Below are 11,513 nucleotides of genomic sequence, written 5' to 3'. Positions count from 1 at the left end.
GCGGACAATGCAGTAGACACGAATAAAAAACGATGAATAAAGGAATGAAAATTTCATCGCTTATAACCGATTCTTTATTCCAACTGTAATCTCCGACATACTCGCTCGGTGAAAAATGTAAAAGCAAAATGCGATACACGTGCAAGCGTATGCTTCGTTTTTTATTCATGAAAGATTTTACCTGCTTTTAAATTTTCTTTGATAAAACAAAAAAAAGGAACGATTCAATTCGAAATACAACGGAAAGGATAGCGTTTTATCGAATCGTTTCGGAAAATAAAAAAAATAAAACGATGAATAACAACCCGAGAACGAACGCGTTGAAAATTATGAATTTCGAAGGGAATTAAAAGTGATGAACGACGATAAGAGAAATCTTTTAATAGTCGGGGTCGGTAAATTGCCCCGATCGGATAGCAAAAATAGTGCCGCGCAGACTAATAAATAAGGAGGAGAACTGTTACGTCGGGGGCTCGAATGGCTTATACTATATATAGTCGAGGGTAAGCAGTAAGGCAGTGGTGAGATTATTAATCGGCCGTGTTCGCCGACGCGCCGGCACGCACGTGCGTGTAACACGTGACGTTTCTGCACGGAATAATTGTTGTCATCCTCGTCGTCGCGTGACAGGTTATTTTCCTACGGACTCGTTCATAATTAACAATGGGATTTGTGTTGGTTCGATAATAAATCCAAAGCTGGCTTCAACCTCCCCTCCCCCCTCTGTCGTTCACCATCCCCCTCACGCTCCGCGCGGCCAGTTTAACGCGAAACGTGAGCTCGTTGTATCTGAAAAACAATGTCAAATCTAGCGTGTACGCAAACGCGCAATGGGGAGAAGGAAAAGTCTGAAAGTTCAACGACTCCTCTCGCGCGATAATTTCGCGATAACGTTAATGAGCATAAATATCGCGAGCAGAGTTTTGTTACAGGTTAGTGGAAATTGTACGAAAAAATTCCCTGGCACAATTAGCGTTATTTATTAAAAGGTGAATTAAATTGCAAACGTGAAGGTAAACAGTTTTTCGACAACGAAACGATACGGGGACGGTATTAGGGTTCATCGTGGATTGTGTAATAATTCTTTTTTACACTTTACTCGATGTTCACCGATATACCGAAATCCGAGTACACGATGTTACGGATAAAAGTTGTAATTAAAGGGACACACTGTTGTCGTTGAAGTTGGGAAACAATTTTTCCAGCGCCCCTTCGTGAAACGATTTGTCGTACGTTGCGATAATTATACATTAATAATAACGGCCCGGTAATAATTAGACATTACCGGACCCGCGAAGCAATTATTACACCGGTGGCGTTTCGGCCGGTTTCCCGTGTCGTAATTTTTCCAAAATTAGAGTAAATTGTTTAAATGAGGAGAGGTGCAACGCGCGCTTTTATTTGCGTAATGTAATGAAATCCTTCGCGGTGTACTAATATAAAAGCTGGCTCGTAACTTTGAGAAAAAACAGAATATTTTCATTCTCTGTGGAGCCCGAGCCGCGCGTTTTATCAGACGGGTATAAATTTCATGGAATTTTAGCAGATTACAGTGAACACGTTCGTAAAATTTTTATTAATCTATCGAATACTTGTGACGAGTTTCCCTGGACGAGAAAACTGAACGTTCATTTATGGAACGAGTATCTCGAGAAACGAAGATCGTTAAACGAGTATTTTTTTCCTCAATCGCATTTACAATTCTGAGCGTGTTGTAGAACGAAATTCGATGGCTCTTCAATTTATTCCTTCGATAACTAAGTATAACAAAAAAAAAAAAGAAAATAATACATACAATAAGAAAATATATTCCTATCTTCTTTTCTAAATAAAAGTACAGTCATTGATTGTCGTTGTTCGAGGTATTCGAGATAACGAAAATCGATCGTGCACGAGTCGCGTTAATCGTTACCGAAAGATACATTCCTCTGCAAAAACAAACATCGAAACACAAACGATACATTGCCGTTAGATTCTCGCAATTAATATCTCTTTCTGTGGTAACTTTCGCGCAAATTTATCGCCGACACTAAATTGAAACATTTTTAATCAAACCCCCCTCGGTCCGTGACACGCCGAAATTACGCTTCGGAATAAAATTACCGCGAAATGGCTTATTGTTGCATAAATTTCCGCGACGCTGTGCGCAGGTAAGCCCCGCGCCTCTATTCGTACGGGGATCTTCGAATAAAATTCCTGTCGTAATTCCAGCGAGAGCGGGACGATGCTTTCATAAAGCACGGACGTGGAAGCGCGCGCACTTCTTTCTTTCTTTTTCTTTTTCTTTTTTTTTCGTTTTTTTTTTTTCGCGCGCAGATATATAAATTCCGTGTAATTTCCGAAGATTAGTGCCACGTATCCGGTGCAAACTCCCAGCCCGGTATAACTTACGGGGAACGTGCTTTGCTCTGCCATGGCAATTAACATGATCTATCGCGTAGACGTAATAAGTAGCAAGCACTAGCCACGCTTTTTAAGTGTTTCGCTCGAACGTTGTTTTCGTTCCCGGGCCGCTTTTCGATCTCGCGCTGTCGCGAATAACGCGACACACTGCGCCCCGGCCGAGTTAAGTATGATGGAACGGTTGCTCCTTGCTTCCAACAGTGCAAAGAACTTGTTATCGGTGCGTGTAAAAATAATTGATCGCGTTTCGCGAGCAAAACGAAGATACGAGCGTTGAAGAATCAACAGCGCTAAACTACGGAAACGGAATCTCGTTTCTCGTCGCTTAATCCCTGAATCGAACCTGCAACCGGGAATTGAAAATATTGCGTTGCAATCGTGATCGCTGAAACGAAAATAACACGGAAATCTATGAATCTGAGTGTACACGTACACACGTGGATCCCATATCAGAAGTCAGTGTTACGATATTCGTGAAATTTGTATCTCGTGCCACCGAAGGGACGATTTTACGAGCAATCGAAGTTGCTCGAGGAAAGTTTCGCAAGCGGGTAAAATTTTTAAAAGAAATTAAAAAAAATTTTTAAAAAGATTATTCGTACGGTATACAAAATTTCAATCATCGATTTGTTCATTCTCGGATAAAAAGAACGTTCTACCCAAAAGGGATACAAAGTATCGTTAAATATTGGATTGTTCGCAAAGTAATTTTCCAAAATGGAGAATATACAATTCAATAAAATGTTTGTACACTCGAAAAAAATCGTGTTTCATTTTCACAAAAAAAAAAAAAAAACCAAACGACTTTCCGAACAACCCAATACAACTTTTTATTAGAGACTTTTACTCACTGTTAACTATTTTAATACGAACGAAACCGTATCGATTCCGCGTAACAATGTTTCTCAATTGTAATCCGAATGTTTCAGTCGTTCGTACGATATTATTTCACGGTGAAGAAGAACCTCGTACGGGTCACTCGTGACCCAACCTCGTCCACCCACGGACGAACGTCGTCCTCCCTCGAGTGTCCTCGGTTCGAGAGAAACGTGTTCGCGAGTTAGCGAGAAAATTGCGCGACGAAATAGCGAGAGGTTGCCGCAACAGGCGAAATTAAACGGGTGGTTTTCCGCGTGGACTAGGTGTAGGGGTTGGTCGTTGAAAAGGAAGTCGGAAGTGTTGTAAAGTTCAGATTATAGTATCTAGTTTATTATAATATACAGGGATCTCGCGTGTCTAGTAGTATAGTTATTGTATATATAAGAATATAAAGTTCTCGATGTGAAAGACGACAGTGTCGTGTGGTCTTTCTGACTCTGGACTTGGAACTCGACTAAAAAGAAAAACCAAAAGGAAAACGGCCACGTTGACCGCGTGGCGGACGATCCTTTCGCGCCAATACGGAGACAGTTCTTAAAACTGACATCGACATCTGACACCCTTGAGATCGTTGTTGCATTCATTCCAACAGGAAGAAAAGAGATGGAAAATGGCGGGGGGTCCGTGGAAAAGTTTGCCGAAAAATGGGAGCAATTGTTCTGGTGGACGAACAATTGTTCAAACATTCCGTTTCCTGCGTCAAAGTGTTCCACGTTCTCGTGGTTCACGTGTCTCGGCTCGTGAGTGCACCGATGCAACGTCGTCCAACGTCGATGCATCGAGGAAAATTCCGGCTCGAAAATAGTCTTCGCTCGGGGACGAATTCCCCCGCCATTAAAACGAAGGGTTTTCCGTACCCTTCCCCTTGAGCTCCGCATCGCCGCGTTGCGGCCGCATCGGCGAAAAGTTTCTTGGCCGAACTTATCGCTTCGAGCGGGATGGATGCGTCGCTCCGCGGACAGAGAAGCGTTGAACTAACGCGTCGAACGATTTTCCGCTGAAGCTGTGCTTCGAGCCTGGTGCCTGCTGAGCGATGTACTTTTGTTCGCGATTTATTTCCCGAGCGTTGTTTTGCGACACTCTGGCCCCGCTGCCCCGGTGAATAATTACTTGGTCGGATTTAGCGAACGCGTGATATTTTTTTTTTTCTTTTTTTTTCTTTTCCACGCAGGTCACCGAACCTCTCGCGAATGTAGGTACGCGAAAATTGTACCCGCGGTACGATTCGATCGTATCGAAGGGAGGTATTCAGGTTCACGTTGAAAAAGTTACCTCGATGAGTTTCGGAAGAGGAGAATTTTTCTCCGAAGTTAAATATTTGTAATTTCTTAACCCTTTCGCTCCGCTCGAAGAATGACCATTCGTATACGAAGAGCGTATATACACGCTCTGGAAAAGTGGTCGCTGAGGTACGAAGAGCGTGTATATACGTTCGTACAATGTATACTTTTATTTTATATTTTACACGAGATACTTTTGTTAATCTGGTATCAAAAATGCCTCGAATGAGGCATAAAAAAAAATCAAGTTCGAAAATGTGTCGTCTGTAGTAAACGCTGAAAAAGACTCGAGTCGAGGTACTACTATATTGTTCACCTTATGCGTGGCTCCATGCTTCGAACTTTATCATACCAAACTTGATTATTAATATTGCGTTTGGCTTTAAATACTTTTTAATTTCGTTATATTGTATTAAAAAATATCGTACGAGCATTATAATATAATATATAAAAAAATAAATTACGATTGTAAAGTTTTATATTTCATAAAGTAGAACGATATTACCAAATACGATAAATATCATTCAAAAGGTGACAAATCACATTTTGTCACAAGCGCTCCGTAGCGAAAGGGTTGATACGTTCGAGACAGCTTTCTCTTTCTTACCGATTGGAACAGTTATTTCTTATTATATTTCTATATGAATTTTTTTACAAAGAATATTTACGAAATGAAATATTCTAATGAATAATTTTTTGTAAAAATATTTTATATCAAGAATATTTTCATCTCTGTCGGTAACTTGTAACGAGTATAAAACTATGCGTACACCCTGCTCGGGATCGGAGAATTATTGCTTTGAAAAAGTATGTCACTCGGCTGTGACGGGTATCTGAACAATGGCGGGCATGTGCGTCGACCGGGCTGGACAGGTTAACGAACTTTTTTTTAATTAAACGCCGAAGAACTGCACGTTCGTAGCAAATGAACGGTGGTACGCGATCGGTCGTCGTAGCGAGATGGTCGACCGGTATATTTATAAATGGAGAACGCACGTGGAAACTTTAAACCGTTCTCCCACTTGAAAAAAGAACCCAATTGCGAACACGATCGAAAAGGTTGCACGTCGAACATCGTACGTCCCCCCATTTTCCACCGACGCAACTATGACACGATATTCGGGCAATTGTACGGTCGGTGATCGATCATGGCAATTGGTTCGTGACAGTTGCTCGTTACGCGACACTCGCTCGCCAATTTTATCGTTAATCGTGTCGTTTAACCGCGGTGGAAGAGTTTCCAGCTCGCTTTGCATATCGCTGCATATTAACGCTGGTTCAGCCGCTTTGCGAAACATCAACCGTGCAAAAAACGTTGATCCTGGTATCCGTCGATGCACGCACCCGATACATTAGTATAATCTCTGTAAGTACACCGGGCTGGATCCTTGTCGAGCGACAGATCCGCTTAAGAAGTAACCAGCTTTTTTAATCCGGGATCGGGTCTTGTTTTCCCTGAAACCCGCGGAACCCAACAACGCGGGAATCCCACGAGGGGCGCGAGCTTCGAGAAAAGACCGAGAAGGCAAGGAAAGAAGGACGACCCCGTGGAAAAACGCGACAGAAGCGACCAGAAGTTCGGGAGGGGGCAGAGAAGAACGAAAGAAATCCGACGGAAGAAGGCAGAGCGCGGAAAAGAGAAAAAGAGAGAGAGAGAGAGAGGGGACCACCGAGCCGGGTGGAGGCCGGTGTGCGTCAGCGGATGAATATTAAAATGTAAAGTTCCTGGTAAATTAATTGCGTTAACGTCAGAATATTTTCGTCGGCGCTCTCAGGGCCACGCGTCCTTCTCGCTTCGTCGCGATTCTCTTTCTCCGTTCTGTCCCGGTTTTTCACTTTTCCTCCCACCATTTTGCCTCTCTAACCCGGGTGTGTCCCTTTCCCTCTACCCGCGGGCGTTCTATTTTTTTCGTCGAACCCAGTCTGCAGGCTGACTCCACTCCGATGCTCCTGAATATTCATTAATCTTGCTTTCCTCTCTCCGTCGGAAATGCGCGTCTCGACGCAAAAAAATAGAAAAAGAAAATAAATCTCCCGTACCACCCTCCACCCGCCACCGTTGCGAATTTCTTTCTCTATCTTTCGCGGTACCCCTACCACGGCCGTACCCCTCGCGCTGTTAAGTTCCGGCTCGCGCCCTGGATCGACATAACGAAATTCTCACCGCGTTCAACGCTGATATCGCCGCGAGTATAAATGCTGGATTTATCCTGGATACGTGTTCGTCTTTCTTTTTTCTTTTTTTTTATTTTCTTTTTCTCGGCTGCGCGTGTCCCCGCGCGACGATATTCACTCGGTACGGCACGCTCGTAATCGTTCTCGAATCGCGTCCGTATTTCTGTCGGGGCGACGAGACCCTTCATTTTCGAGAACCCGGCGAGCGCGAAATTAGGGGCTTCGTCCGTGGAATTTCTCGCCGACGAGTACTACTACCCACGGATGCTTAATTTCTTTTTTTTTTCATCTTTTCATTTTTCATAAAAACAATTTCGTTGAGCGTTTGCCACCTCTCGTAACGAACGTAACGAGGAAGCTGAATTCTGAGACGGATGCGATTCGTTTCTTTCGTTCTGTGAAAATATCGATGGTATCTGATACGAGGGCGAAGGTAAATTTTTATTTACGTCCAACGTGCGGAGTTGAGAAGTCGATAGCTGTAAGAAATTGCAAATCGTATTTGGCCAGACGTTGTAGTCAGACATCGAAGGTCTGGAAAAGTATTCGACGCTGTCCACACTTTACTTACACGTCGCACTATATTCCCCTTAACGCGTCCCTTGGTTTCGATCGATTTGCAAATTTGAAAAAGATCGAGGATGGTGGGATTAAAGTGGTTGTAAAAATTCCACGAAACTTTTGATCGTACGTTCAATTTGAGTTACCACTGCTGAACGAAATACACGTTCATTCCGACACGTCGGTTTCGATCGATTCGCAAATTTGAAAAAGATCGAGTATGGTAGGATTAAAGTGTAAAAATTCCACGAAACGTTTGTATGTCTATACAACTTGAGTTACCGAGTTGTTAAACGAAATACGCGTCTCAAATCTAGCGAGTCGCAAATCCGAAATGTCTCGTAAAGATTCCATTCGGAAACAAGGGAAAAGAATTAGAAGCGTTTCGAAGGAATCGGCAGCGATCGTGATTCCGAGTTGATACATTCTCGCGTTGGTTTCCCGTGAGCAGGATCGGGGTTCCTTTCCTCGTGTTCTCGTTAACAACGACACGTATCCGAGCGAGCCGTGCCACCGACACAAGAAAATCGTAGATTAAACGATCGCGGAACAATTTTCTGTCCATTTTGCCGCTGGCTGGCTCCGCGGAGTCTTTTTCCTCGTCGGTCTCGACTCACAATGGCACTGCAAATCGCTTTTCCATTTATTTTTCGAGGTTACGTGGAAAGTCGGCTGTCAGGGAAGCACGAGGAAAAGGTCCGCCGACCCTTTCTTACCTTCCGTCTTTTCTTTCCCTTTGCCTCCGATTGCTCCTAAGACAGAATCACTCGGACGGGGAATTTCCTTCGAGGAATTTTCTTTCTCGAAACGCGCGACATTCACTGCCGCCAACTTCGATATTTAGGAAGCACGAGTTTCGAAAGTGCTTGTCCCGAAGCGAGAGGGCAAATGTCCCGTTCAAATAATGTGTTGCAATTTCAATGCGCTTTTCGTAGTACTTTACGCGACCGCCGCCCGTGAATCTTTCGGAACGCGAAAGTTGTTCTTGTCCCCGGACCCGCTGCCGGATTATGCATTTCAGCCGCCCGGAGCGCGAATAAAGTTCCCGGGTTTCGCTCGAATATTTAAAAGTATTGAAATTTCAACGAATAAATGCAAGTGACGGATCTCGATTCGAATTTTTTAACTTTACGCGAAGAGAAAGAGTAAACGGTCGCGAGTTAATCGAGCAAGAATACACAGAGTCCTCGCAGTGTCACTTTTCTGCTTTTTCGAACCAGCGAAATCGAATTAAGAAGAAATTCTCCCATGTGGACGTTAATCTATGGTACTCGATGTACACCTTAAGGTAGCGACGAAATCTTTCGTCATCGAGTTTGAATTTCACTTTCGACTGCAATCCACCGGTCTGAAAATCATCGATTCGGTAGGTCACGAACAAAATGTCGCAATAGTGACATTCTGGAAACTTCGTCCGCACGAAATTCGATCCTCGGTCTCAGAGGCAGGTGCACGTGACCCATATTTATTTAATTAGTCGAGTAACGATAGTACGAGAGAACGACATTGGATACTGCAGATAGATTGCTCGGTAGAACCCCCTGCGGAGTTGCTAATTAAACCCCGTACGAACTAACCTCCTGAACTTTCACTTCGTCACGAGTATTGGTTTTAATGGCGACAAGCTTCGTCGAAATTCTCATGCAGAATTAACTCCCTACTTTGTTCTATTTCCGATTCTTCTTTGGTCCTCGTTCGCGGTTTCATCCTGACTGCTCCTTTGATTTATTAAGAAATTTTTTTAACAGATTTTACGGTTTAATTTATATCGTAAAGTTCAATTCGAAACGGTACACCATACTGTAGAATGGTCGAAAGACCATTACTAGAAAGAATGGTCGTTCAAACGAGAAATTGTACAAAAATTTACACCATAACGAGTCAATACTTCTCAATCGGGACACTGGGACGACAATTTCAAAGTATTTTTCACCCGATAAAGGCAATTATTCTCCAAATGTTAAATAACTTGCTCCTTTATTAAATTCGATCGAAACGAGACGAAACGAAATTAATTAATTCGTTTATCCAATTGTTGCTCGTACGTTTCAAATTTCCCTTTTTATCTCGCTAAGTAGCAATAATGTTAAATCGATGGTTTCCCGATGCGCGACTGATTTCACGCGGTACGTCGTCGTTGAAAAATAATTCGTTCGAGAAACCTTTCGAATACTACAGAACGAGTAACGATGACGCCAAGGTGGGAGGTCCGTGGCATATTTATAAATCTTCGGTACAATTTACATATCTAATTGCATAAAGACCTCGCTCTCGACTGTTCGGGGAACTTTTGATGTTATTTATCCAGAAGTTAAAATCGTTTGGTAAGTTCGTTCGGCGCAATCGCATCGCGGTACCCACATATTAGCTCAAAGAGTCTTCGTTTAAACAACTTTCCAGGCAACCCTTTCGACAATATTATTCCTCTATCGGGCAAACGGTTATCATCGTCTCTGGCGTACCCGTTCTCAAAGATCGACAATCAGCGATACCGTGATAATTCTGGCTTGTAATTTCCGAAGGCCAGAGAAATGCGTGCACGGCAGGAAGACCATAGGATTAAGCGGGAGAGGGAGGGCAACGGAAATGGGGGCTGGCTGATGGCAATAAGAGGGGAAAAGGGTTTCGTAGAGCGACCCAAGGATGAGTCGGAAGAATAGAAGTGATATAGCGGTGCTACGGACGCGGAACCGTCTACGGGAACGTTTCGAAATATTTCGGAGCTCGGGTGTTGCTTCGAAATAGTTGCGAGTTTTAGGCATTTCGAACATTTCCCACTGTAACGGGAACACTCGATGCTATAGCGATTTTCGAATTACTCGAAAGTTTCGACACTTTCGCGCAACCTCCGGTATAATTAACATAGAAGTTTTTAACGCGAGAGAATTGTTCTCGAAACCGTGAGTCGCGATCCGAGAACGAGCGATACGAGTTTTATTTTCATCGTAGCGACGTTTCGATCAACGTTGAATCTCCCAAGGAGACTGTCAATTTTCAACGACACGCTGGTCGAAGTAATCGGGAGATCGGATTCTGGGACATTTAGAGGACGACTCAAACGCCGAGGACCGCGAGAGCGTTGAATATTTAATCGAGGAGTATTTTGAATAAATTTGACTCGCGCGGCACTTTGGAGTACGGGGGTTGATTCGCAGTACCGTGAACCGTTTGTTCTATAACGTCGAAGACGGTTTCAAATGTTACCGATACCGGCTAAAATTTCGCACGAGTACTCGTAATTTATCAAAAACAACGCAACGAGTCAGCATGAGCGTAAGATGGACAAAGGGGTTCGTTTCGTTCGGACTTTTCCTTCAACCCTTTTCAATCGAGAGGCGATCCTCGATCGCCACTTAATTCGGTGTACTTTCTCCAATTGGGAAAATAATCATGGTCTGGAATTGAGATTAAAATTCAATTACTCCTTTCTCGTAAGATGTAAACATATATATACGAAACGTTGAAACGAAAATGTTCGGTTTGAAATTAATTGCAACGATACGAAGGATTCTCATCGAGCTGCTAGTTTCCGGTAGCAGAAAACCTTTCACAGCAAAAGGGTTAACATTTCTTTCCCCCGCCGTTCTCGACGTAATCTTGCACTTTCGGAAAAAAAGAAAAGACACGTAGCAACCGAGACGGTCTCGACCGTAGCGAGTTAAGCGTCGCCTAATTCCCTTAAAAACGACCACTGGCCAACGTCTAAACTTCCTTTCGCTCCGGCAAGAATTGTAGAAAATTCGCGCGCGTGCCCGCCGCGCTCGGGGATTTTACGGTAGGGGCCGACACCCGAAAACATTTAAAACCAAAAATTAACGAGGGGAACGCATTTACCGGGGAGAGGGAGAACCGTTTCACCGCTCGCGCCGCGTCTCAAATTTTTCACCCCGCGGCGAGCTTCGTTCCGCGAGTAATTCTATTTTCCACTGCGCCAAGAATTTCATCGTCGTTCCCCCCACCCCCACGGGCCCCGTCCCTTCCACGTGTATCTTTAAAAGCACTTCTCGAAGGTAGTAAAAAAAAAGAAAAAAACGGGAGAAAGAAAAAAGAAGGGAAAATCGAGAAAGGAGGAAAAAAAAAGAAGGGAAAATCGAGAAAGGAGGAAAGAAAAAGAAGGGAAAATCGAGAAAGGAGGAAAGAAAAAGAAGGGAAAATCGAGAAAGGAGGAAAAGAAAAAAGAGAAAAGATTAAAGAGAGACATTGTCGAGTAACGAA

This window comes from Ptiloglossa arizonensis, chromosome 5 (genome assembly GCF_051014685.1).
Source record: "Ptiloglossa arizonensis isolate GNS036 chromosome 5, iyPtiAriz1_principal, whole genome shotgun sequence".
Lineage (NCBI taxonomy): Eukaryota > Metazoa > Arthropoda > Insecta > Hymenoptera > Colletidae > Ptiloglossa > Ptiloglossa arizonensis.
Note: the sequence above shows the minus strand (reverse complement) of the source record.